Below are 27,273 nucleotides of genomic sequence, written 5' to 3'. Positions count from 1 at the left end.
CCTTAAAGACTTAACACCTCCAATTCCTTAGAATTATCAGCTATCTCCAGCCTGTCAGTCATTCTCAAAATCTTAGATTTTTAGCTTGCAGGCCAGGCAGATTATTGACAAAGCAATCCAGGGTGATATAACACACCCTGACAAACAACAGTGAGGGGACTGTGTTTACCACTTTCACTGCACCAGTTCAGCTAAATTAATTCTTAACACAGAACATAAACTTCCTGTTGATAACCATTCACTCCCTAACAATGTTGTGTTGCTACTCAGCGCTATCTAGCTTCCACTGGAGATGTGGGAGAACTCTGATGAAAGTAATTTAATCTAGTGGGTCCTAATAAGAGCAAAGGTGCCTATCTCTACAGTAAGATGGCTAATAATGGCACCTCTAAATAAAGACCTCAGGTTAGAATAGAGTCAAGGGTTTGACTGAAGTATACAGAGGTAGGAATCCTTCAAACCAACTCTGTCATTCTGTCCTTAACTCCCCCTGCAGTCACAGAAATTGAGCATACAATCTCCTAGACTTGATTTCAAGAATAAAGATCAAAAGTAACAAAACAACAACTGCAAAACAGACACAAGTGGCTTTCAGAGAATCATCTGAAGATATTTTCAGGAGAAAGTGCACTTCTGCTTGTAGAGAGATTTAGCAGGTATCAACTCCTAAATCTGGGGCATTGAGCATTTGATGAAAGAGGACAAACACTAGTATTTTGGAGTTCAAATACTAAGAAACTCTTACCTTTATTTGTTGTTTTGTGCATTATTAACATTCAGGGCTATTTTGTTCTTGAACTTTGTTAATTTTAAACATATGTTTCATGTTAAATCACTAATAGTTTAAGTGCATTGTGTAAACTGTTACATTGAACTCATCTCTCAGGTCTCATAGTTTGCATTTTTAAGCTAATTTTCATAGCGTTAGACTAAAATTCCAAAGTTTTTTGTGAAGAATTTTAATGCTGTCATAGTATATGAAAACATGTCTTTCAAAAGCTTTTGAAATATCTTTAGATGTACATGTATTTACAGATTTGCTTGAATTTCATGAAGTTAGCATGAGTGTTTGTTTGTTTCAATTCCAAAACTTAAGTATAAATTATAAGTGGTGAATTTTATACAATATATGAATATACTTGATTAAAATTCAGAGTTTATACAAAATCTAAACAGAATAAATAAGCAAATTTTAAAGTGAACCAAAATAAAGTTTATGAAATGTGAGAATCAAAGAAATCTAACACCATACTGCAATTCTACCTCTTTGTTTCATTGCACTCTCTTTTCCTTTCTGGTAAAACCAAGAACATTTGATTTCTGTCTTGATTTTAGATAATATTCTTTGCTTTCCTCTTAAATCTGCCTTCAGAAAAGTGAAGCTCTCCTACACACACACTGAGTAACAGACCTCTGGGTTCCCACTCCTAAGTGCACAGTGGATCGCACACCTGAGGCTTCTGTATCCTATGGTTAGAACCCTGGACATTTGAATAACTAAGCTCTTCATAGAAGGAGCTAGAGTGTCCTCTTCAATGCTTTCTTGCTTGGTTTCTGAGTAAGAAATGATCTATCATTTGTCTTCTTTCCTTTTATCCTTCTGTATGGACTTAATAGAATCATTGTTCCTCGAATAGATCCAAATTTTTAACCGATTCTTTTGTTGATTCTATCACCTGGTAGAATACACAGACTGTGATGAATAGATCTTCATTTTATTCAGTGTGTGTCTATCATTCAGTGAGTGTCAGCAATATGATTGTAACCAGAAAGCACTGATGACTGCATGCCACTTAGATTATATAGAAGGTAAATGGTAGTAACTTTGGGATTGCATATTCAACATGACTTACCAGATTCACTTTGAATGCAAGAAATTAATGACAAGGTTACTATGTGTTTATCTTCATGGCTACTTAGGAAAGTCATTAAAGTGATATGTAAAACTGACAAGGTGGGAAATAATCATAATTTTTTTTGAACTAAGGATACAGTCATTAAAGATTTTATCAGCAATTTAGTTATGTTTCTATTGCTCTGAACAGATGCCATAACCAAACAACTTATAAAAGCCCAATAAAAGAAAGCATTTAATTGGGGATTTGTTTACAGTGTCAGGGGTGAATCCATGACCATCATGGAGGAAGGCCACATGACACTAGAAGTGTAGTTGAGAGTTCATATATTATCCATAAGCAAGAGGTAGAGAGCACAAGATTAGGAATGGGGTGGGCTTTTGAAACCTCCCGCCCTCAGTGTCACACCTCCTCCAAAAAGGTAAGTCCACTAATCCTTTTCAAAGAGTTCTACAAATAAGACACAGCACTCAAATATGCGAGCCTACAAGGCCATCACAAACAGATAGAAAATAAAAATGTGGCTTTCAATTAAGTACATTGTTTTCCCTCCTGGAAAACAATAGGTTTTTTTTTTCTTTCTTTTTTTTTTCTTTTTTTTTTTTTTTGCTGTAGCAAGTAGATACTGCTGTTGGCATTAGTGTGTATATTAGAAAGATTCTATTTACCTATTTACTTGTGTCAATAGGGAAAATAGCCCTTACCATAAAGTCTTATCCATTCCAAGTGTCAATATCATTGATATGTTATTATTATTATTATTATTATTATTATTATTATTATTAGGTAGATCTTTGTTTTCTAATGACAGGTAGAAAGAAAAGATAAGGATTTGTTTGGGTGGGAAGGTGGGAGGATTTGGGATGAGTTGGGGGATGAGGTATTATAATCAGAATAAATGGTATGGAAAATTATTTTCAGTTAAAAATATTACAAAAGCAATAACAAAAAATTATGTTGAGATTCAGATGTAGATAAGTGCTCTCTGTACAGACATAAATGGTGTTACATACGTCCTGCCAAAGAATGGCTGATGTATATAACAACACTTGTAGACATTTTTTTCTTTTTTTTAATTATTTATTTATTTATTTATTTATTAAAGATTTCTGCCTCCTCCCTGCCACCGCCTCCCATTTCCCTCCCCCTCCCCCGCTCAAGTCCCCCTCCCTCATCAACTCAAAGAGCAATCAGGGTTCCCTGACCTGTGGGAAGTCCAAGGACCACCCACCTCCATTCAGGTCTAGTAAGGTGAGCATCCAAACTGCCTAGGCTCCCCCAAAGCCATTATGTGGAGTAGGATAAAAACCCATTGCCATTGTTCTTGAGTTCTCAGTAGTCCTCATTGTGGCAGGCCTAATTCTATGAATTCTTCATTTATCTCAATCCACTCAACCTCCATGTAGCATAGAAAGTACTATAATTATAATATTTTTATAGTTATAAAAAACAAAAATTAAGAAAGGACCTTCCTGAAATTATAAGGCTAGAAAATGGTAAAACTAAAATCACAAAATAGAACAATTAATTTTTAAATACAAACATAAATTTTACAAATTACTTTCAAAACAAAACTCTTAAAAATAGCAAATCTTATGTAAGTGAGTAGCTAGAAGTTCTGAGTATATATTAGAATGAGGATGACCAAAATTACTTAGAAAGAAATCAATGAGTGTGCCACTAGCATCTAAGCTAAGCTGGAGAATAGTAAGAAGCAACCAGAAGTGTAAACTTGCATGGTTGCCAGAAATAAAAAAAAAAAGAAATCTCAATTTAGGATTGTAGAAAATCAAATGAATGACAAAAGTTTTTAAATAATTATATGGACATATGAAAGGTATTAACCCAAGGTTCATCTACATCTGTTTTGTTTGTTTGTGTTTGAGGCAGGATCATATGCTGTAGCTGGAAACTCATGTTCTTTGGCATTAACCTCTTAAGGGCTTGTTGAAATAGGAGCGGCGGGGCTGCGTCCCCAGCACCCAGCTGCCCCCACGGCTAGCTTTACCCGAAATAATTACACGGAAACTGTATTCTTTTAAACACCGCTTGGCCCATTTCTATCTAGCCTCTTCTAGGCTAGCTCTCGCACCTGGATTAGCCCATTTCTTTTTTTTTTTTTTTTGGTTTTTCGAGACCCATTTCTAATAATCTGCTGTAGCCCACGAGCTGGCTTACCAGGAATGATCTTAACCTGCATCTGCCTGGAGTGGGAGAATCATGGCGACTCCTTGACTCAGCTTCTTTCTCCCTGCATTCTGTTCTGTTTACTCCAACCACCTATGTTTTAACCTATGAGGACCAAGCAGTTTCTTTATTGCTTAGCCAATGAAATCAACAGATTGATATATGACACTCCCACATCATGGGCTAGGAACCATAGAACATGAAACTCATTTTTAAAATGGAACTGGGGGCGTGTATACTCAGGAAACAGAAAAGTATTAATTTGTATATTCCAAAACATCTCCTTTTCTAATTTTAGAAAGATGTAATTGACAACCTATTAGTGCCTGAGACTGTCCTTTACAGAATTCTGCTCAAGTGTAATATCATATGAATATCCCTAATTGTCCACATGCATTTCTCAAATGACTGCTTATGTAGTGGAGCAAGAAAAGCATATCCCTGGGCAGTTGGGTTGGAGTATGCTCATGACTCTGGAGGTATAAGTAAGCATCCGATCCAAAGATGCTGAAAGATTTACAATGATTACCAAAATTATTCTAATGATTATTAGATATTCTACTGAATATCTAAATTATTCTGTTATTAATAAAAGCGCAGGAGTCAGATAATAGGGTAAGAACCTGGTAGATCCAAAGAAATGATGGGTAAAGACAAGCTGATCTTCCTTTCTGTTTTTTTAGGAACCAAAAAAGCCCACGAAATTCCTAAGGCCCGCTGAGCATGAATTCTGTCTTCTGAATCAAGGTTCATTCAGTTTATTGACAGTTTTGGAAGACAGAGTGAACAAATATCCCATAATAACTGTAGCTTTCACAGATTTCAGAAACAAGTCCCAGTACCTCTGAAGAACTTTGATATTGGTAGCAATGTTGTATTATAATTACAAAATTTCTTCTGTGAATTGAAACAGAGTTGTGTCACTTTTAACCAGATCCCCTCACTTTTGTATGTTCTCTAACAAATATTCTCATCATTACCTCAAAGGACATCTCTGGATATCAATGCCCACTTTCTTTTCACCTTAGATCTGTTGATTCTGAATCTATTTTCAAAAATAACTTGTGATTCATGTACCACTAAAGACTGAAATTATAAGAAATATCAAATATGTGTCTGTTCTATCTAATACTATACAATTTATGTTTAGGATAATGAATAATTTTTATCTCCCCACAAATTAAGACATTTTGGAAAAGGTTTTAGTCACATATGCCCTCTTTAAAATGTTTGTTTACACAATGCCTGCCAACTATATTCCAGGCAGTTGATGGCAAGAAACCATCTTTTCCCCTAGGAACAAAGACAAATGCCCCCTTCTCCCTTCTCTACCTGCGCATCACTTCCTGTGCACCACTGCTTTTGAGATGTGCCAGTTCAATAAGATTGTGAGTTTAGACCTCAGCCAATGGGGAAAAGACACAATCACTTTGTGCTTTAGAATAAAAACCAAAAGTACTTTCTATCTTGTGTGTTCTTTCTTTCCAGGAAACTCTCTTGATGAAGAGTCAAGTTTTCTTGTCCAGATGTTTCAGTTAGTGTGGTCATCTCTTTGTGGCCTGGAACTTATTTCTAAAAATACATACTTATCTAAAATTAGCAGTTCTTCTTGTTTTGTTCTAAGAGGAGGCTCCTTCTTGTGAAGTGAAATATTATATAAATCTTACATGTTAAAGTTGATTGTGCTTAGGATCTGTCTATTTGTATGTTTTCTTTCTGATTGGCAGTGACTTCTCTAAGGCTACTCATCGTCTGGCTTACACTATTCCCAGGCTCCTACTTGTAGACCGCTGTTCTGCCTTCTTCAGAACCATGCTTGCTGTGTGATAGTGATTTCAAAGAAAGCTGACTTCACTTCATTTTTTTTCTCTTGATTTAATCAGTTTTCTTACCCCTAATATTTTTTTTTAAATCTGTTAGAATTTAGAGATTTCTTTAAACATAACTCCAGACTGTATTTGTATTTTCCTGGGCAGCCCTTTAAGTTCTTCATGCTAGAGATGCAGTCTGGGCCACTCTTCTTACATACCATCATGTTATAGCATGTAGTAAGCTTCCAAAAATGAAAGTCAACTTAATGAAATGTTTTTTCTTCATAAAAGTTGCTGTGGTGGTCATGGTATCTCCTCACAGTAATAGAAACCCTAACTGTAGCAATATCTTTCTCAACCTATGGGTCATAACTCCTTTTGGGGGATCCAATGACCCATTCCCAAGCATGGCCTCAGACTATAGAAAAACACAAATATTTATAATATGATTTATAACTGTTATAAAATTAGAGTTACATAGTATTACTAAAAATAATTTTATGGTTTAGGGTCACCACAACTTCAAGAGCTATACTAAAGGGTCACACATTATAAAGTTTGAGAACCACAGCTTTAGAACCACACTTAGGTTTATCTTGTTCGTAATATTATTCTTGGCCTGATCTGAGTTTATACATTTTAGATAGAAATCCAACAATGTACAATTAATTGTATGATACTCTATGAAGAAGACATCTAGTGAAGGCTTCTGAATGTTAACTTTCATTGCTTGTTACAGATGGCGATTATCAAATTTCTTCATTGTGAAATAACCGTATCCTTTATCTGTCTTAGAATATTGAAATGATGCGTACTAAGGGGATGGGTGAGAAACTGTTGCAGACACGTTTCATTTGTTGTTCATCTCTTCCATCTCAGGCAGTGAGTTCTATGTGTGATGAATGGCCTCCTAATTGCAGGGAGGGTATCTTAACATAGCTGATGGCACTGGCAAAATACTTTAGCTACAGGGCACAATTGATAACTGCTTCCTGTTTGAAGAAAATGTTTTCTTTCATAAAATAAACTTTTAGAGATCACACACACTTCCAATTAAAAAATACTAATTCTCCAAAAATGATAAATTGAAATATTTCACTATGCATCAGAAAACTTTAGAGCCCATACTTAAAATATTGATAGAATGAACACAGTAACTCTATAAAATTTGTCAAAGCTAGCTTTTTAAACTAATTTCTATTGACATTTACTGTATTTTGAGCTATATGACAGGAAAACAGATTAAATGTGATGCACTAGATATTAAAATATAAAAACATGTCAGTTTATTTAATATAAATAATGATATTAATTTCACTAAAATAATACATGTTACTGTAACTTGACTGTATCTAAATTTAAATCTCTGTATAAAGGCATCTGTGGATATAACTTTGTGAACTTGTTACAGCCAGTGATTTGTTCACTTGCATTACAATAATTTAGTTTTCATAGAACCCCAAAGATAGCATACATTTCTCTCATCTAAATGTGTCTATACATTGATTGTATTTTGAAAAGTAATGTGATACCTCTCTGCCTATACACAATAATATGTTTTGTATTTGTTAGTATAACAATACAAATATATACATATAAACATCATATATATGAAACTGAAAGGCATGATGCCTGCATTATACGGAATCATAATGAAATTTCTATTTAGTAAAGGGTAAGTCAGGAAGAAATCTTTTCATGTTCTAACCTCGGAGTAATTTCTAGTGTGATCAGGAACAATGAAAAATGCTAAAAATACTTTTAAAGCAATACATTCTTGAATCTATCACCAATGTTACAGACAAGGCATCTGCCTGCAACCATGATAACTTGTATGTTTAATTATTTATGTTTTCAACAGTTGAATTTCTTAAAATCTTCCTATGAAAATCTCTATATCAATCGGTGATACACTGTAATGCCACTCTCTCTTCGCTTGCAGACATGCAGCACAAACCCTTTCATTAGTACCAGCCTTCACTTAAGGGCTGGATTTCACAAAGGGATCCAGAACATTATAATGACTTAGAGTCAAGAGAGGACGGAACAAACAATAAATGCCCCATCTTATTAAGACACGTCAGTTATGGCAGCCCTGAGCTGTTTTATATTTGGTTTCCCCACAACATATTTCCTTCAGGCAGACGCCCAGGCCTGCACTCCAGAGAAACACATAATGAGGTCAGATAGAAAATCTTGTCTAGTTTCAGAAATGAATTCAATCCATCCTTTCTTTCATGTGAGACACTATTCACAGAAGGATGAGTTGCTGACGTGTCTTAACTCCACTGACACTGAAAATCCTTTCTCCTTTAGTGCTTGCTTTGGTTAGTGCTTATAGCATCCACCTGAACAAAAATGGACTACGCAAAATAACATTGATAGAGGTGCCCACAAATTAAGCAAATCTAGTTATGTCTGAATACTTATTCTTGCAATAAGTGTGACACAGTCAGATAGTTTTGCTTTATTAAATAAATCACTGCTGGTTTACATGATTTGCTTTTGTTGTTGCATTTGTTTTTCAAAGCCTACTGTATTGCAATTTGACCTGAAGAAGCTGAAGATAGAAAAGTGTAGAGGAGACAGAGGTGGAAAGAATGAAATAATAATGGTTTTATATTTTCAAAACCGCATCATTGGCATTTAGTTGTCACTAGCAGCTTTTCATTTCAAAATCAGCTCCTAGATCCACTATGGGTGACAGTGTCAAGTCAGGGTGTGTGTCAACGTTGTGTTCCCAGGTCTTTCATGTAACAGAATAAAGGGCCTAAATAAATGAATTAGGATTATTTAAATTAAGATTACATGTTTTAAATAATCTGTGTTTTATATTATTAAATATAGTTTTTCTCATAATAAGTAAAAACTGACTCCAATAATTAATCTGTCCATTAAAAAGAGAATACTTGGTGCAAATATGGCTTTTGTTGGAAATGAAAAGGAATATAAAATATTAAAATATTAATGTTCCTTTGGTTATATATTCCATTCTCAGAAGAGAGCTGTATATGAAATTTTAGTTCTATTTTTTTAAAGTACCTAATCATAGAATAGCCTTCTGGTATTCCTACCTCATTTAGCATTGCTGTATATACACATATATATTTTTTACTTTGTAAGGAACATGTTCACAGGGATGGAATAAAAATAAGCAAAGACTGAAAATTAGTATGATTCCTAGATTCATCCTTGGAGTTCTGAGTCCTGATTTAGCCTTTAAGAGGCCACTGCTCCTACATAACCTAGTCTTTGCCCTGTAGAATCTTTGCTTCTTACGCTTGAAAAGGAAAAACAAAATTACAGGTCTTAGTCCCTTTTTAATTGAAATTACGCAATATTAAGAGTGTTTATAAGAAACAATAGAAGTTTTCTTTTACTTGTATTTTTTAGACTAGAAAGTCTAGGAACATGGTGCTAGCATCTACGCAGATTCTGTTGAGGGCTGCTTTTTTGTACCTAACATAGCAGAGGTATCAAATGGTCAAAAGAGAATGCAGCATATAAAAATCACAATAAAGTCAAATCTACTATTGCCTCCTCTAAATGGGCTACCTGGAAATACCAACAACATGAGTTATAGAACATAAAAGTGCATCCAATTTTGGGGACACAGTGGAAATATAGAAATTTGGTTTCCTTTTTTACTCCACCAGAATTAATGCTACTTTTCATTTTTGGTTACTAACTGACAATACAGGTTGTTGTTTTTTTAATGAAAAACTATTCAGAAATTATTTCTTTATGTCTCTACAGTGTAAAAAGTAAAAAAAAAAGATGACTTACTAAAGGGGAGAAAAATCCATCTTTTAAAGAATATACTTTATGTTCAACAAAGTTGTAAAAGACACATGTCTCCTTGGATTCTTCTTTCGTCACTCTACACAACAATGTAGAGATGTCAGTGTTGTCTAAATCTTCCACTGACTTTCTGATGAGAAAATTAATTTATTGAACTATCTACTAACTTTATGATCTTTAAACTTTGCTAGAAATCCAAATTGAGAATATAAATACAAGTCTTTTAAGGTCTGTGAAGAATTTACTGGGATTTTGATGGGGAATGCATTGAATCCAAAGATTGCTTTTGGTAGGATTGCTATTTGTACTATGTTGATCCTTCCTATCCAAGAGCATGGGAGATCTTTACATTTTCTGGTATCTTTTTCAATTTCTTTCTTCAGAGACTTAAAGTTCTTGTCAAATAGATCTTCATTTCCTTGGTGAGTGTTACCCCAAGATCTTTTATGTTATTTGTGGCTATTGTGAAGGGTGATGTTTCTCTAATTTCCCTCTCAGCTTCTTTATCATTTGTGTATAGGAGGGCTACTGATTTTTTTTTTTTGAGTTGATATTGTATCCTGTCACAACACTGAATGAATTTATCAGCTGTAGGAGTTCTCTGGTAGAGTTTTTGGGGTCATTTATGTATACTATCATATCATCTGCAAATAATTAAAATTTAACTTCTTCCTCTCCAAATGGTTAGAGGATGTGTGGTGGGAGTGGGAAGAGGGAAGGGAGTGTGAATTTGGATTGGTATTTTTTTTTAAAAAAAATCTAATAAAAAAGAATATAAATATCATAGTCACAATGAAGAAAGGTTAAAGTCAATTGATGTTCAGTAAGCCTTTTTAGTTTTATGCCTGTCTTACTTTCTTCTTAATGAAGTACTCTCCTCAAATTACCAGAACAAAACTTTCAAATCTGGAAGTGTTTAGTAAGTGTGAGAGGAATGAATACATACCTAATACTGCAAATACCACAAATTTTATACAGGAAAGTACAGAAAAAGTATAAAAAGCCATTATTGTGAAATACTCATTGTGTAAGACATAAACACAATGTAATATACACAGCATTTAAGTGTTGAAATGTTTTAATGTTTTACTTAATTTTGTTGGGAATGCAAGGGAAAAACTTAAATAAAAATCCACTTATATAGATGGGAGTAAAGAGTACAGCTATTCCGTGTGATGTCATAGGCTACAAAGCAGGTATTTTTTATTCTGAGGATTTCATAGTCACATATATTTTGGTGAAATCTACTCTCCACATTTCTTGCCATTCAATTCCTTCCCTAATTCCCTTACTGTTACTTCCTTTCCAATTTTTCTTTTTTTAATCCACTGAGTCAAATTATATTAGTTTCATGGCATGAGAATAACAAATTATCCATATTATAGTTCATGGGAATTATTACACACAAAATTATATTTAAAATATACTCATTTTCTTTGTAAAATTCAAGTAGTTCAAAAATTCATGAAGAAAAAATAGATTACTGTTGGCAACTCATGTTTTCCAGGCCTGTAATTTCTTCCCTACAGATTAAGAATTATTTAACGAACTGTTGTTATAACTATGTGGTATACTACTCACAAAGAATGTATAAGCCCTATGGTTCAGTTCCAAGTACTGCAGATACATTTTGATGTGTGAAAGCATTCTTTCTATGTATGAGATCATATTATTTTACTTTCATTGTAGTAAAATAAGACATATACATGCAAATTTTGCGTTTTAACAGTTTTCAGTACTAAATGCATTTACTATGTGAAATGTTGCCACTAATTATTCCTAAACTTTTCTAGCTCAGATAGTAATTCTGTACTCAACAGGCAGCAATTTCCTTTTCTCTTCTACTTAAATCATTATAAATTGTCGTGTTTACAAATTTGCCTACTGTCATGGGTACTTTTATGTCTACTTGAATTGAGTTAAAGTCACCCGAGAGAGGGAGGGGAAAGTAAATTAAGAAATTTGTCTCTACAAGACCTGGCCATTGGCAAGCCTGTAGGGTATGTTCTTAATTAGTGATTGGCTGGGTATTTCCTTTCCTAGGCTGGTGGTCCAGGGATCTATAAGAAAGCAGACTGAGGAAGAGGGCAAGTCAGTAAGCAGTACCCATCTATGTCTCTACATCAGCTCCTGATCCAGAGTCCTGTCCTGCTTGAGTTCCTGTCCTGACTTTCTTCAAGGACAGACTTCAGCATTGAAGAATAAGCCAAATAACCTCTTTTCTGCTTACTTTTCATCATGATGTTTTGTCACAGAAACAATAACCTTAAAATACCCAATCTTCTTACATAGCATCTCAAAATAGGGCACCATGCAACATTTGTCCTATTACAGGTGGCTTGTTTCACTTACCATACTTTAATGTTTATTTATGTTGCAGAACTATGGTAAAGTTCATTATATCCTATGATCAGATAATATTTGATTTTATGTATATAGTACATTTGTTTAGGTATCATTAGTATCTGTTGATGAACAGTTAGGTTACGTTTGTCTATGTAAAGCTCTGATTGCATGCCCATTTTCAATTATCTGATGTACTTCCATGATAATGAAATTTTAGATGATTTGTAAGTTTAACATTTGAAGGAACTATAAACTCTTTTACATAGGAGATGCAATATTTTACATTTAGTTAAAGTATAACATCCCAGTTGTCCCATATCTCAAACAATACTTGTTTTCTTAATATTTTCAAAATTATGTTTTTTTCTAGATGTGTTCATGGTCATTTTGATTTGTACCTCCCTGGTAATGGATTGTTGAGCATCTTTTATGTGCCCAGTGGTAATTTGTTTTGAAGAAACATCTAGGAAGTGTACATGCATGTGTGCACATGTCACAGTACATGTTTGGAGGTCAAATGATAGCTTGAAGAAGTTGCTTCTCTCTTTCCACCATGTGGATCCCTGGGAGTGAACATGGTCTTTCAGAATTAGCAGATACTGCCTTACTACTGAGCCATCCTTCCCAACATATTTTTTGTTTAAATGTCATATACTAGATTAGTTTTCTTATGTTGAACTACTTGCCCCACCTGGTAAAAACTGGTTTGTTCTTGGGGTGTTATTTTAATAACATTTGAGTTACTTTATTCATATTTTGTTGTACTTTTGTTCTTCAAGTCATAATGACTATTTTTCTTCTAATATTTATCCAGATACTGACTTAATCTGTTTTTGGGTTGACATTATGATTTGTTACTAATTACGTAACATCAAGCAAGAAATGTGTACTGCATTTATTTTCCACATTTACTTACAGGTTTGAGAGAAATGGATATTAATAATTTAAATTGTAACAGAAATCTCAGAAAAGCCATCTGTTCTTTCATACCTCTTCCTTAGAAATTGTTTTTATTGTCACTTTTACTCAATTGTTAGATTCTTCACTTTTCTTGTTATAAGTATGGAGAATTCAAACTTTTTTGACTAAGCTTAGGGGATTATGAGTTTCTAGAAATTTTTCTCCTTCATCTTGATTATCTTAGTTATTGATAATATTTTATAATATTTTCTGAGAACAGTAGTTAGTATTGTTTTCTTTTTCATATGTTTTTAATGATGTTTATCTTTGCTATTTTATTCTTGGTCAGTTTTGCTAAGTATTTGCCATATTTAGAAGCAAGGTCTTTTAAATTTTAGATTAGATATAACATTTTGGATGATCACTGAGCTCATTATTCTCTTGGCTTATGGAGAAACTTCTCAGGAATGGAGTTGGATGGGTTCCCTTCAACAATGGGTTTAAGTACATAGGGACTGTGGTTGAGGCAGCAAGGGTAGGCTAGAAGGATGGAAGGACGGAGTTAATGAATGCAGTTGGGGACAAGAACATACTCATAGTGAATAGGCAAACCAGGGCTTCCATCTTCTATCTAGTGGTTCTAATGTGGGGTATGGGTCCTTCTTGATGAACACCTGGGTGCTCCTTTACATGGAGGGACCTTTTATCTATGGTCCTACCTGGGGAACCCAAAGGACTGGTGGAAAATAGCTCTGTGATTTCAGAGATTATGGCCAAGTGTTGGTAACAATATCAGTGGCATAAATGTAAGAGCCATTGTATAATAATGATTGACTCTAACCTCGTCAATTTACAAAGTGTAACTGACAAACAGCCTTCAGTATGGACACAAGCACCTTGCTGGACCTATTTAGTTCATTGGACTATGTAAAATATGAGTCTTCCTGACTTGGACACAACCTACCCAGAGTCCTGCCTTTCTCAGAGGGGTTTGGACAGAGACAGCAGTCATGATTACCAAAGAAACTATTGTAATACAAAGCAGCCCCATTCTTCGTGGCCCCCAATGATTTGACTATAAAGCTGAGTGAGAGCTGCTGCTTCTCTAAGGGGAATGACTACAGGCATAACCCCACTGTCTCCTTGCTGATGGACACTGAACTCCCAAAACCAAGGATTCCATTTGCTGTTGACGTCATAGACATCCGCTGCTTCTTCCCATGGTACATAGCTGCTCATAGAGAGTCAGGAAAGGCAGAGCAAGGCATCCACAACTCCAGCAGAATGCAGATAGAGCTAAGACTTGGTAGTGCCTTGGATAAGAAAATCTTCACACCCTAGCTCCCCATCACTCACTTTGCTGTATCTTCAGAGCCACCCTTGAAATGATATTGCAGTTTGTATTTTGGATTTCCATATGTGAGTACCCTCTCCCCTTTACAAAGAAAAAGATATACAGGCACAGATGGACAGACTACAGGCAAGACAGGCAGAGATCTTCAAAATGGTTCTAAAAACAACAGTTGTTTAATAAGTTCAACTTTACTGAGATGTTTTATGACTTAGTATCATTTTTAGTTTTGTTTTGATGAATTGACAAACTATACAAAGTCCTTTCTCTTCCGAAAAGTTGTTTTTTCACTAATGTTTGCTTTGTATAACAACATAAACACTTTAGTTCTAAATTGGCTAATCTTTGGTCAGAATAATCATTATCTCTCATTTTATTTTCTATATTAATTTTGTCTTAGATCTAGAGTTAATGTCTTCTAGATATAACACAGTTGAATATAAAAGTAATAAATTGTGAAAATCTCAAAAAAAAAAAACCCAGCGAGAAATAAAAACAATATTCTGCAATTTCAGGAAGCTTTGCATATTCCTTCACAGAAAGCCCCATCCGTTTTGAAAGTTTGCCAGTGAGTTGACTCTTTTCCATGATTCAGCTCTTGATCTTCTTTCAAACTCTTTCTTCCTCTGAATAAGGAAGCAAATGTTTCTGTGTTTTTAAGGAAAAGGAATCATGGGTTTCCATTGGACTTATGCACAGAATCAATAATAATAATAATAATAATAATAATAATAAATAATAATAATGCATATCAAACTTCACAACTCCAACCACATATCCTTTTTGCTGTGATTTTTGACAAATTCATAGTTATTATGGATTGTTACATATTATTTATCAGTGCTATTACTAAACAAAATAGCCTTATATTGAATATAAAGATCTATGTACAATATTATAAGATAAGATTTAAAAACAAAGAAACAAAAAAAATATGATGGTCTAAAAGCAATCATTTTTTTGTTGTCACAGCAACAACATTAGAGGAAACATATTTTGAATATAATACTTTGTGTAGGAAAAATATCTATTTCTCCATTTAATTGAGGTTATAGTTTAAGTAGAGGTCTTGGTTTCATCTGCTTCCCGGCCACATGAAGCCTGAGGCCTTCCTTTCTGATTTTTGGATGAATATAAAAGTGTGGCAACCAGACATTAGTGCCCAATTTCAGCCCTTTATACTTTTAGATATTATATTTCTTAGTAAATTAAAGATTTATAAAAGTACTTTTACTGCTTATACTACAAATTTAGCCAACGGCACACTTATGTTTTGTAATTATATTGCTTCAAAGGATTGCATATGTCATTTGCACTGTAATATCAGAATCTCAGGGTACATACTAGAGCTTAATTTCAGGGCACCTTACAGAACTATTTGAAACAATAAAATTTAAACATCAAATATTTAAAAATAACACTATAGAGAGATACCCAGTATTTAATATTTTAATCAAAACAATAGCAAATTGCATCAAATAAAATAAGCAGTCAGAAGTTGCAAAATCCCTAGTGCTATGTACAAGTTGCCATTCTCATATAACCCAATTTATTTACTAATGTAATACATATTATGTATGAAAATTATAATTAAAATATTTTTGTTGATGTCATTATTTAAATAAACAGAATCAGCATACTGTATGTTTTCTCATAAAAGGCTACTCTTCTTTATTAAAAGCTGTAATTGAAAGTCTCTCTAATCTGAAGATTTCGGTAATTGCAGGATAATGCAGAGAAGGAACCAAAGTACAGGCTTTCAGTAAACGTTAAATAAAAGTCTTTCCTTTGACATCTTATATATTTTCTAGTTGTGGAAATAATCTTGAGAATAATATAAAACTATTCCAGAGCAGTACACAATTAGGAATTTTGTGTAAAATCAAGAGATCATGATGGCTATCTGTGAGTCTCCTCTGGGGAGATAAACTATATCTAATATTTTCTACTGGAAACAACAGGAGACTTTCATTAAGGACCAAATATTGTTCGTGTTCTAAAATCTAACCACTTAATTATTGAATCTTGCAAGGATCTGTAAAGTCAGTATCCTCAAGAAGCAGCTTAATGTTTTAAACTTTTAATTTTTTAAGTTGCTTTTAATTGAACTCAAATTATGTCATTTCTCATCATTCCTTTCTCCAGTTCCTACCAGGCACCATTTCTAGAACCCGCCCCCCCCCCCATGTTCCTTCTTTTCAAATTGATAACTTCTTCATTGATTATTATTGCTGCATATCTATCTGTTCTCTCTCTCTCTCTCTCTCTCTCTCTCTCTCTCTCTGTCTTTCTCTCTCATGCTTAATCTATTGTTACTGTTGTGTGTATATGCTTTCATCACACTTTGTATTTGACAACCAATAAGAGGACCCATCTCTGAGAGTGGCTAGTTGTATTCTCCTGGTAGTCATTATCTGCCTATAGTTTTTTATCTAATGATGGAACCCCATAAAAACACATCCTTTCATGTTGACAGTTACGTAGATATTGCCATTCTTCCAGTTTTGTTTATGCAGCCATTTCTTGGATACACTGTTTCACAGCATACTTCCTCCTACTTTGACTCTTACTCTTTTTTCAGCCCTCTTTCACAATGTTGGATGAGTCATAGATACCTGAGCTGTTTTATGTATATATAAAATATGTATGATATATATATCATACATATTATATATATATATACCATATATATATATGATAAGGTTAAAGTTTCCTAAATCTATTAATATCTATAGTTTTCTATGCACAGATTCAGCAGTTTCATTTCCTGGCCACCCAGACCGCAATAATCACAGAGACACTATATTAATTACAAATTGGGATATTGGCTTAAGCTCATCACTAACTAGCACTTACAACTTAAATTCACCCATAATTTTTGTCTATGTTAAGCCATGTGACTTGATACATTTTCACAGAAAGGTATTCTGATCCTGCTTTCTATGTGTCTAGTTTTTGACTGCATCTCTGCCTTTTCTCTTCCTAGAAGTTTGCCTGTCTGGGTGCTCCTCCTATGTACTTCCTGACTGGCTAATGGTCATTTTATTAAACCAATAGACTGACAATACTTTAGACTGTACAAGATCACTATACCACAACTGTTTGTAGTTGTGATTTAATGTGACAGTCTCAATTGCTCTTAAGAGAGCTTTCTTTGATTACATGTGGTAGATACACTTATCTGTGAGTATAAGAATAAGATTTAGAATGTCATAAAATTATGCTAGTTTAACAAAGTAACATTGGTAGATCATTTTCTAAGATTCATGATCTCATTAGCCAACCGAAACTAGCAAGATTTTCAATACCAGGCATAATTTCCCTCCTACCAAGTAGACTTTAATTCCAATACTAAATATAGGAAGATCACAGAAATTCCATTAAAATCAATAACAATATAGGGTTTTCACCACTCCTCTTCAATATACTGCTGGAAGCACTAGCTGGAGCAATAATGCAAGAGAAAGAAATTAAAGGAATTCATATAAAAAGAAGCAAAATTATTCTAATTTTCAGGTAATATAATATGTATTAGAAATCCTAAAAATTCCAACAAGAAACTTCTAGAAGAAATTAACAGTTTGCTAAAGTGAGAGAGTACAAAATCAACTTACATAAATCAGTAACCTAGTTGACTGTCTGATATCCCAGTTAGAAATTCTAACACTAAGCATACAAATAAAAAAGGAATACTAAGGGATGTTCTCTATACCTTAGACCCTTCCCTTCTGCCAATCATGGCACTCCAGTGACCAGGCAGCAACACCATCTCCCACCAAACATCCCCACCACAACAGCAACCACAGGATCCAATTGACCCTCCTATACCAGGAGGGACAATATTCACACTAGTGACCACCAGAACCACTAGACCCAGCTACACCTGGAGTGGCGGGTGAGTGTCAGATATCCTGGCTGAAGAACCCTGCTTTCTAGGCCCTAGTCTCCAGACCTCACCCAAACATGACACCCCTAGTGACCAAGTGACAGCATCCTCTCTTGTCAACCATCCCTCTATACACCAGTGGCCATCAGCCCCACCACTACCTCATGCACCTAGAGGAACAGTGAACACCAGAGCCGCAAGTCCCAGCTGCAGCCCACGGAAGAGGTTCCAACTGGACCTGGAGGAAGAGAAACCACAAGTTGTGTAATAAACCCACCTGTACTGATTGGAGAAAGAGATGGGTAGATGGCAGTATAAGAATACATTTGACAACATAAAGAACAATATGGCAGTACCAGAAACTAGTGGATCTACAACAGCAAGATTTGAACACCCCAATGCAAATGATGTATAAGAAAATAGCCTTAAAAATAACTTTATGAAGATGATAGAGGTCCTTAATGAGGGAATGAGAAATTCCCTTAAAGAAATGGAGGAAATATAAATAAAAATGAAGAAATCAATTAATTCATTAATGAAAGTCAAGAAAGCAAAGAAAACACGATCAAACAAGTGAAGAAAACAGTTCAAGACTTGAAAATTCAAATAGATGCAATAAAGAAAACACAAATCAAGGGATTTATAGAAATGGAAAATCTTGGTAAATTAACAGGAAGTACAGATGCAAGCAAAACAAGCAGAATGCACGAGATGGAAGAAAGAATCTCCAACTTTGAAGATACAACAGAGGAAATAGATTCTCCCAATTAAGAAAAATGTTAAATCAGACAAATTCTTAACATAAAACATCCAGAAAATCTGGGACACCATGAAAACACCAAACCTAAGAAAAACAGGGGGAGAAGGAGAAGAATTTCGGCTCAAAGGCACAGTTCAACAAAATCATAAAAGTAAACTTTTCCAACCTAAAGAAAGATATCCCTATGAAGGTACAAGAAGCTTACAGAACACCAAATAGACTAGATCCTCCCGCAAAACAGTCCCTTCATTATATAATAATCAAAACACTAAATATACAAAATAAAACAGGAATACTAAGAGCTACAAAGGAAAAAGGCCAAGTAAAATATAAAGGAAGACCCATTAGAATAACATTTGACTCCTCAGTGGAGAATCTGAAAGTGAGAAAGTCCTGGACAGAAATTCTATAGACACTAAGCGACCACGGATTCAAGCCCAGACTACTACACACAACAAAACTCTCAATCACTGTAGACAAAGGAAACAAGACATTCCATGACAGAATCAGATTTAAACAGTACCTATTCACAAGTCCAGTCCTGCAAAAAATACTAGAAGGAAAACTCTAACCTAAGGAAGTTAGCTGTACTCATAAAAACACAAGCCACAGATACTCTCACACCAGCAAACCTCAAAGAAGGGAAACACACAAACACTAGCCTCACCACCAACAAAACTGAATGTAGCATGAATTTACCACCACTGTTCATTAATATCTCTTAATGCCAATTGTATAAATTCACCAGTAAAAAGACAGAGGCTATCAGAATAGATCCAAAATAAGACCCACCCTTCTGCTGCATAAAAGAAACACACCTCAACCTCAAAAACAGACATTACCTCAGAGTAAAGTTGTAGGAAAGGATTTTCCAAGAAAATGGACTTGAGAAAGAAGCAGGTGTAGCTATCCTAATATCTAACAAAATAGAGTCCAAGCTGAATTAACCAAAATAGATGGAGAAGGACATTTCATACACATCATACGAAAAATCCACTAGGATGAACTCTCAGTTCTGTGCATCTATGCCCCAATATGTAATAGAAACACTACTAACGCTTAAATCATATATCAAACCCTATACCATGAGAGTGAGAGACTTCACGACCCCATTCTCACCAATGGACAGGTCACCCAGAGAGAAACTTAAAAGAGAAATAAAGGAATTAACAAATGTCATGACTCAAGTGAACTTAACAGACATCTATAAAACATTTCACCCAAACACAAAATAATATACTTTCCTTTCAACACCTCATGGAACCTTGTCTAAAATTAACTACTTACTTAGTAACAAAACAAATCTCAACAGATAGAAAATATTGGAATATTTTTCTTATTTTATCACTATGGCATAAAGTTAGAATTCAACAACAACACTAATTGCAGAAATCCTACAAACTCATGGAAACTGAACATTGTTCAACTGAATCAAAGAAGAAAGAAAGAAATTAAAGACTTCCTAGAATTCAATGAGAATGAAGGCACAACATACCCAAACCTATGTGACACTATGAAAGCAGTACTAAGAGGAAAGTTCATAGCACTAAGTGCCCACATAAAGAACATGGAGAAATCTTATACTAGCAACTTAACAGTATACCTGAAAGTGATAACAAGAAGAAGCAAACACACCTATTAAGTAAAAACTGAAAATGATCAAACTGAGGGCTGAAATCAGTAAAATAGAAACAAACCAAACAATAAAAAGAGTCAATGAGATGAAGAAATGGTTCTTTGAAGAAATCAACAAGATAAACAAACCTTATCCAAACTAATCAAATGGCAAAGAGAGGCTATCAAAACTAAAAAAAAAAAATCAGGAATGAAAATAGAAACATAACAACAGATACTGAGGACATCCAAAGAATCACTAGTTCATACTTTGAAAACCTGTACTCCACAAAACTTGAAAATTTAAGACAAATGAACAATTTTCTGGATAGGTACCATATAGCAAAAATTAAATCAAGACCAGATAAATAATTTAAATAGCACTATAACCCCCAAGAAAACAGAAGCAGTCATCTTAAGTCTCTAGACACCCCCCCCCAAAGCCAGGGCTAAACAGTTTCAGTACAGAATTTCACAAGAATTTCAAAGAAAAACAAATACCAATACTCCTGAAAGTGTTTTACACAATACAGACAGAAGGAACATTGCCAAACTCTCTTCACCATTACTTCGATACCCATACTACACAAAGACACAGATAAGAATGAGAATTACAGACCATTTTCCATCATGAAAATTGATACAAAAATACTCAATAAAATACTGGCAAACTGAATTGAAGAATACATCAGAAAAACCATCCACCATGACCAAGTAAGTTTCATTCAAATCTCTCAATGTAATTCACCATACAAATAAACTGAAAGAAAAAAAAACAGAATCACCTGATTTGATGCTAAAAAGTCTTCAACAAAATCCAACACCCCTTCATAATTAAGTTTGTGGAGAGATCAGGGATTCAAGGAATATATTTAAAAATAATAAAGGCACTATACAACAAGCTAACTACCAACACCAACCTAAATGGAGAGAAACTCAAAGCAATCCCACTAAAATCAGGAACAAGACAAGGATGTCACTCTCTTCATAGATGTTCAATATAGTACTCAAATTTCTAGCTAGCAAATTATGACAGCAAAAGGAGATAAAGGGGATACAAATTGGAAGGAAAGAAGTCAAACTTATGTATTTGCAAATGATATTATTGTATATATAAGTGACCCCAAGAATTCTACAAGGAACTCTTACAGCTGATAAAACCTTTAGCAATGTGTCAGGGTATAATATTAACTCCAGTTGCTGTCCTGTATACAAATGATAAATGGGCTGAGAAAGAAATCAGAGAAACATTATCCCTTATAATAGCCACAAGTAACATAAAATATCTTGAGGTAGCTCTAACCAAACAAGTGAACAACTTTATTATAAGAACTTTAAGTCTTTGCAGAAAGAAATTAAAGAAGATATCAGAAAAATGGAAAGATCTCCAAGGCTCTTGGATAAGTAGTTTTAACATAGTAAATTGGCAAACTTACCAAAAGCAATCTACAGATTCAATATAATCTTCTTCTAAATCTTAATACCATTATCCAAAGACCTCAAAAGAACAACACTCAACTTTATAAGAAAGCACAAACTAAATAGAAGAGTCCAAACATTCTTGTACAATAAAGGAACTTCTAGACACAACACCATCCATGACTTCAAGCCTTATTACAGAGCTACAGTAATGAAAACAGCTTGGTATTGGCATAAATGCAGATATGTGGATCAATGGAATTGAATTGAAGACCCTGACATTAATCCTAACAGCTATGAATACCTGATTTTTGACAAAGAACACAAATTGTACAATGAAAAAAGAAAGGATCTTCAACAAGTGGTACTGAGATAACTGAATCAACATGTAGAAAATTGCAAAGAGTTGCATATATATTCATGTGCAAAACTCAAGTGCAAGTAGATCAAAGACCTTAACACAAATACAGTTACACTGACCCTGATAGAAGAGAATGTAGGTAGTAGCCTAGAATGCATTGTCACAGGAGACCACTTCCTAAATAGAACAACAGTGGACAGATTGCAACGATCAATAAATGGCAACTCCTGAAACTCGGAGGCTTCTTTAAGGCAAAGAATATTGTTAATAAAACAAAACAACAACCTACTGAATCGAAAAAGATCTTCACCAATCCGACATCTGATGGATCTCCAATATATATAAAGAACTCAAGAAAACTAGACACCAAAATACCCAAAGGATGTACAATCATACCACAAATACATTTGCTCAATTTTCTTTATAGAAGCATTATTCATAGTAGCCAGAACTTAGAAACAACTAGCTGTCCATTGAACAAGAAAAAATGGATAAAGGAATTGTGGTAAATTTCACAGTTGACTATTATTCAATGGTAAAAACAATGACATCTTGAAAGTTGCAGGCAAGTAAGTGGGTGGAACTAGAAAAACCCTTCTGCATGAGGTATCTGCCAAGAAAGACAAACACAGTGCAAATTTACTCATTATTGGATATTAGATGTAAAGCAAATGATAACCAAGTCACAACACACAATCCCAAAGAAGCTAGGTGAAAATGGGGACACACATGGAGAGCCTTTACCTTTGGTAAAATGGGGGTGGTAGAGTGGAGCAGATGTGGGATGGAAACATAAGGAACCAGGAAGACCAAATTGGGGGAGGGACAGAGGGGAAGAGCAATGAAACAGATACCTTGATAGAGGAAGCCATTATGGTGTTAGGGAGAAACTCGGTGTTAGAGAAATTCTTAGGAATCCACAAGGATGACCCCAGCTAAGACTCCTAGCAATAGAGGAGAGAGTGTCTGAAAGTGTCTTCCCCTTTAACCTGGTTATTGACTACCCCGATTGTCATCATAGAACCTACATCCAGTAATTGATGGAATCAGATATAGTGACCCACAGCCAAGAACTGGGATGAGTTCCTGGAGTTCAGTTGACGAGAGGGAGAAACAATCATATGAACAAAAGGATTATAGAGGAAAGCACAGAGACAGCGGATAAGAACAAGTGGGAGCTCCCAGACTGTGAACTGACAGGTGGGGAACCTGCATGGGTCTGAACTAGACCCTCTGAATGTGGGTGACAGTAATGCCCACTTGATGTGTTTCTGGGGGCTGTGAGTGGTACCTGGACCTATCCCAGGTGCATAATCTGGCATTTCTGAGCCCATTTTCTATTGTGGGATATTTTTCTCAGTCTTTTTATGAGGGAAGGGGCTTAGTCCTGCCTCAAGTTGGTATGTGAGACTTTGTTGACTCCCCAAGGAAGGTATTGCTCCCTCTGAGGAGTGGATGGGGGATAGGATGGGGGAAGATGGTGAGCAAGAGAAGAGGAAAAAGGTGGAACTGGAGCTGGTATGTAAAATGAAAAGTACAATTTTAAAATAAAACTGAAAAAAAATCAGTAGCCTTTATATGCATCAACAAAGACACTGGCAAAGAGATCATGGACACATTCTTACTTACAAAAGCATCAAAGACAATACGTTATCTTGGAATATATTTAAAAAGAGGGTGAAAGGCCCTTATAGTAAAATTTCAAATCTCCAAAGAAAGAGATTTAGACAAATACTAGAAAATTAAAAGAGATTCTATATTCCTAGATTAGTAGATTTAATCATGTCAAAATGACCATCCTACCAAAAACAATTTGCAGATTCAGCACAATTGCAATCCCTATCAAAATATCCACAAGGTTCCTCATAGAAATAGAAAGATATACCTCTACTTCATGTAACAGGAGAAAATATATTGAATAACGAAAGTATTCTGGGAACTCATAAAAGAAAAAGGCTTCTGTAGAGTCATGAGAACAGTCAATTGTGTCAAAATGAAGCATACATAACGCAAGAGAACCTTTGCCAGATATACATCTGAAATATGATTAATATTCACAATGAATAAAATACTCCAAAAACAAGAGTCATTGGGATTAAATGACCAGAATTTAAAAAAAAATGCACCAGAGACTTAAAAATAGTTATTAATAAAATAAATGAAATATACTTGGAAATGCTGATCTAAAATTGTAATTTAATTTTAAAATGCAGAATACTATATAAAACGAGAGAAGCAGGTGTTTTATCTTATAAGGTTCATTTAAATTAATTAGTTCATTCTCTTTAGGATGTTTATTAATCATCCCAATTAAATGTTTTCCTTTATAAGAATTGCCTTGGTCATTTTGTCTATTCACAGCAATGAAATCCCTAACTAAAACAGGGCTCAAAAACTTTTTAGTATTTCCCTACCAATGAAGGAGACTATCTATCAATGCTGAGACTATTGATTGCTGTTTACAATTCAGTTTAGCCCTAGTAACACATAATTAAACTATAATGGTAATCTTGAGTGTCAACTTTACTACATTTGAAAGTAACTAAAAGCAAAGTAGGGATTGTCTTGGTTGGATTATTTGAGGTGAGAGGCCTAACTTAAATCTGGATCATATGAGGTCAGAGGATCTACCCTAATTCTGGACCACATATTTTGATGGCAGCACACATCAAAGGATGAGGAAGAAAACTTTTGCTTCCTGCCTTCCTGCCCTCACTCTCACTAGCAAGTTCATCCATTCTGTCCCTGAACCACTCTTTTGTTGTTGTTAGAACCGACATCTTTGGGATCATTTTTTTCAGTATCATATACTGAAAACTGGCAGCTCTTTAGAACCTCTCTGGGATTACAGCACCAGATTGGGACCGATAAAACATCCAGTCTTGTGGACTGAACAATGACTGGATCCATGGTCTTTCCACCAGGTGACATCCAGTGTTGGACTACTTAAACCAGAGTCTGTAAGCCGCTCCAATAAATGTGTGTGTGTGTGTGTGTGTGTGTGTGTGTGTGTGTGTGTGTTTGAGAGAGAGAGAGAGAGAGAGAGAGAGAGAGAGAGAGAGAGAATTACTGTTAATTTATTCTATTAGTTTTGCAATTGAAATATGTTCTGACATGCTTTCTGTCACTCCTTGAGAACCACCTTGCAGGAAGACTCTGCCACCTACATTAGGTTTTAAAAGTGGGAGGAGAAAGGGACATTTTTTTATTAAGTTGCTGAAAAGCTGTGCATCACTATCTTTGACTGGGAAGAGGTGGGGATGATAACTGCCCCTTGTAATAAGGATGAATTAAGAAACTGTAAAGTGTCTGCATTTGCATCAGTGCCAGAGTAGATTAAGGGAAGATTGCCATTCTCTGTAAGATAGATAGAGACTTGAGTGGCATGACACCTTAGGGGCAGAGCAAGAATCAGGAGAGTTTCTCTTGGCTCCCACACTTTGCTGCAATGGATGATGCCTGAGAGTTTCTTATTGACTGCAGGTGTGCCATGCTCGAAAGTCACTCACATCTAGGATTTGGAATAATAGCCCCTACTACAGGAACAACGTATCCTAATTAACAATTCTTTTTTTTTAAGAATAATAAAAGGGTTATTTATTTAAGGGAAAAACTTACAGATCACTGTCCTAGATAACAGTCCTCTGAATAAACAGGAACAGAGTCTAGCAGCTGGAAGTGGGAGCCAGAAGCAAGATAGCGGGCATACATTTACAGCTGCTTTTACAGTATAAGAGACCATACCTAAGTGGACTGTTATCTTAAAGGCTATTGAGTGAAGGAACAGAATGTGCACCCACAGTACCTCCCCCTTTTGTTTAAATAAGAGAGTTCCAAACCCAATACAAAACTATATACACTAGGAACATATATCAATTATAATTAGAATTACAACCAGCATAAACAATATTAAACAAGGAACATATGCTAAATGATAAATAAGCATTCTATCCTATGGAGTCTAAGTCTTGTATAGGAAATGGCTTGGATAGATCATATGAGTATAGTAACTACGACTATCTAATCTTCATCCCATCGAAGGCCTGAGAAGGGAGATAATTACTTGAGCAGGCAGGAAGTACAATCAAGCAGCTTTCAAAGCAAACAATATATGACAGAGACAATTAGCTACCTGAGCAATCACCAAAGTCTCATTTTGCAATGTTGAAGCAACCAACTTTGGTTAAGGCCTAGCGTAACTGACAGACCATTTTTAGAGGCAGGAAAATTTTCAGAACCATCTTACCCTGTCTTGGCAAGATTTGACAGTCTTTTTCATTCTTTCTTGCTTATCCATTTCTGGATACCATGTACATTGTCAGTAGTTGAGGTATGGGCAGTTCCTTGCCCAAAGGCCAATGGTGCCAAGAGGAAAACAAACTCCAAGTGGAGTTTCTTCAGTGCTTAATATTCTCTCGGGAATAGATTGGTGCTGTCAGGAGCAATCATATCTCATGTCAACAGAACCCTAAGTTATTTAAATGCCATGTTCTACAGATTCTTGCAGTGGTGGAAGACTACCTATTAGACAGAATACAACCTCTATGTGTCTGAAGAACCTTTGATCTGACTGTATGTACAACAAACATGAACAACTATTGACCTATAATATTTAATACCTGTATAACTTAAAGACTAAAACTTTATGTAAGAATATTAAACAATCTGTAAACATATATGCAACAAATGAGGACAATGACCTCAAAATGTAAACAAGATTGTTTTGATCAGAGGTAGGAGTAATATATAATGCAACATGAAAATATATCCTAAAAGTTGTATCAATATAAAAAATGTCCTAAAAAGAGGTAGAAACATGCATTAAATCAATCTGAAAAAATCACTTTGCATAGGTATACAAGTAATATAAATAAAAATAACAAATATAATTTGAACTTGTATCAATATACAAAACTATACCAATATAAATTAACCATAAATAATACATAAATAGCTCACAAGTATTCACCCTATTACCCAC

The sequence above is a fragment of the Microtus oregoni genome, unplaced genomic scaffold, assembly GCF_018167655.1.
Source record: "Microtus oregoni isolate MIOR12 unplaced genomic scaffold, Mior012 000014F_ref0000157, whole genome shotgun sequence".
Classification (NCBI taxonomy): Eukaryota; Metazoa; Chordata; class Mammalia; order Rodentia; family Cricetidae; genus Microtus; species Microtus oregoni.
The sequence above is the reverse complement of the archived record's forward strand: the minus strand, read 5'-3'. Positions refer to the sequence as shown.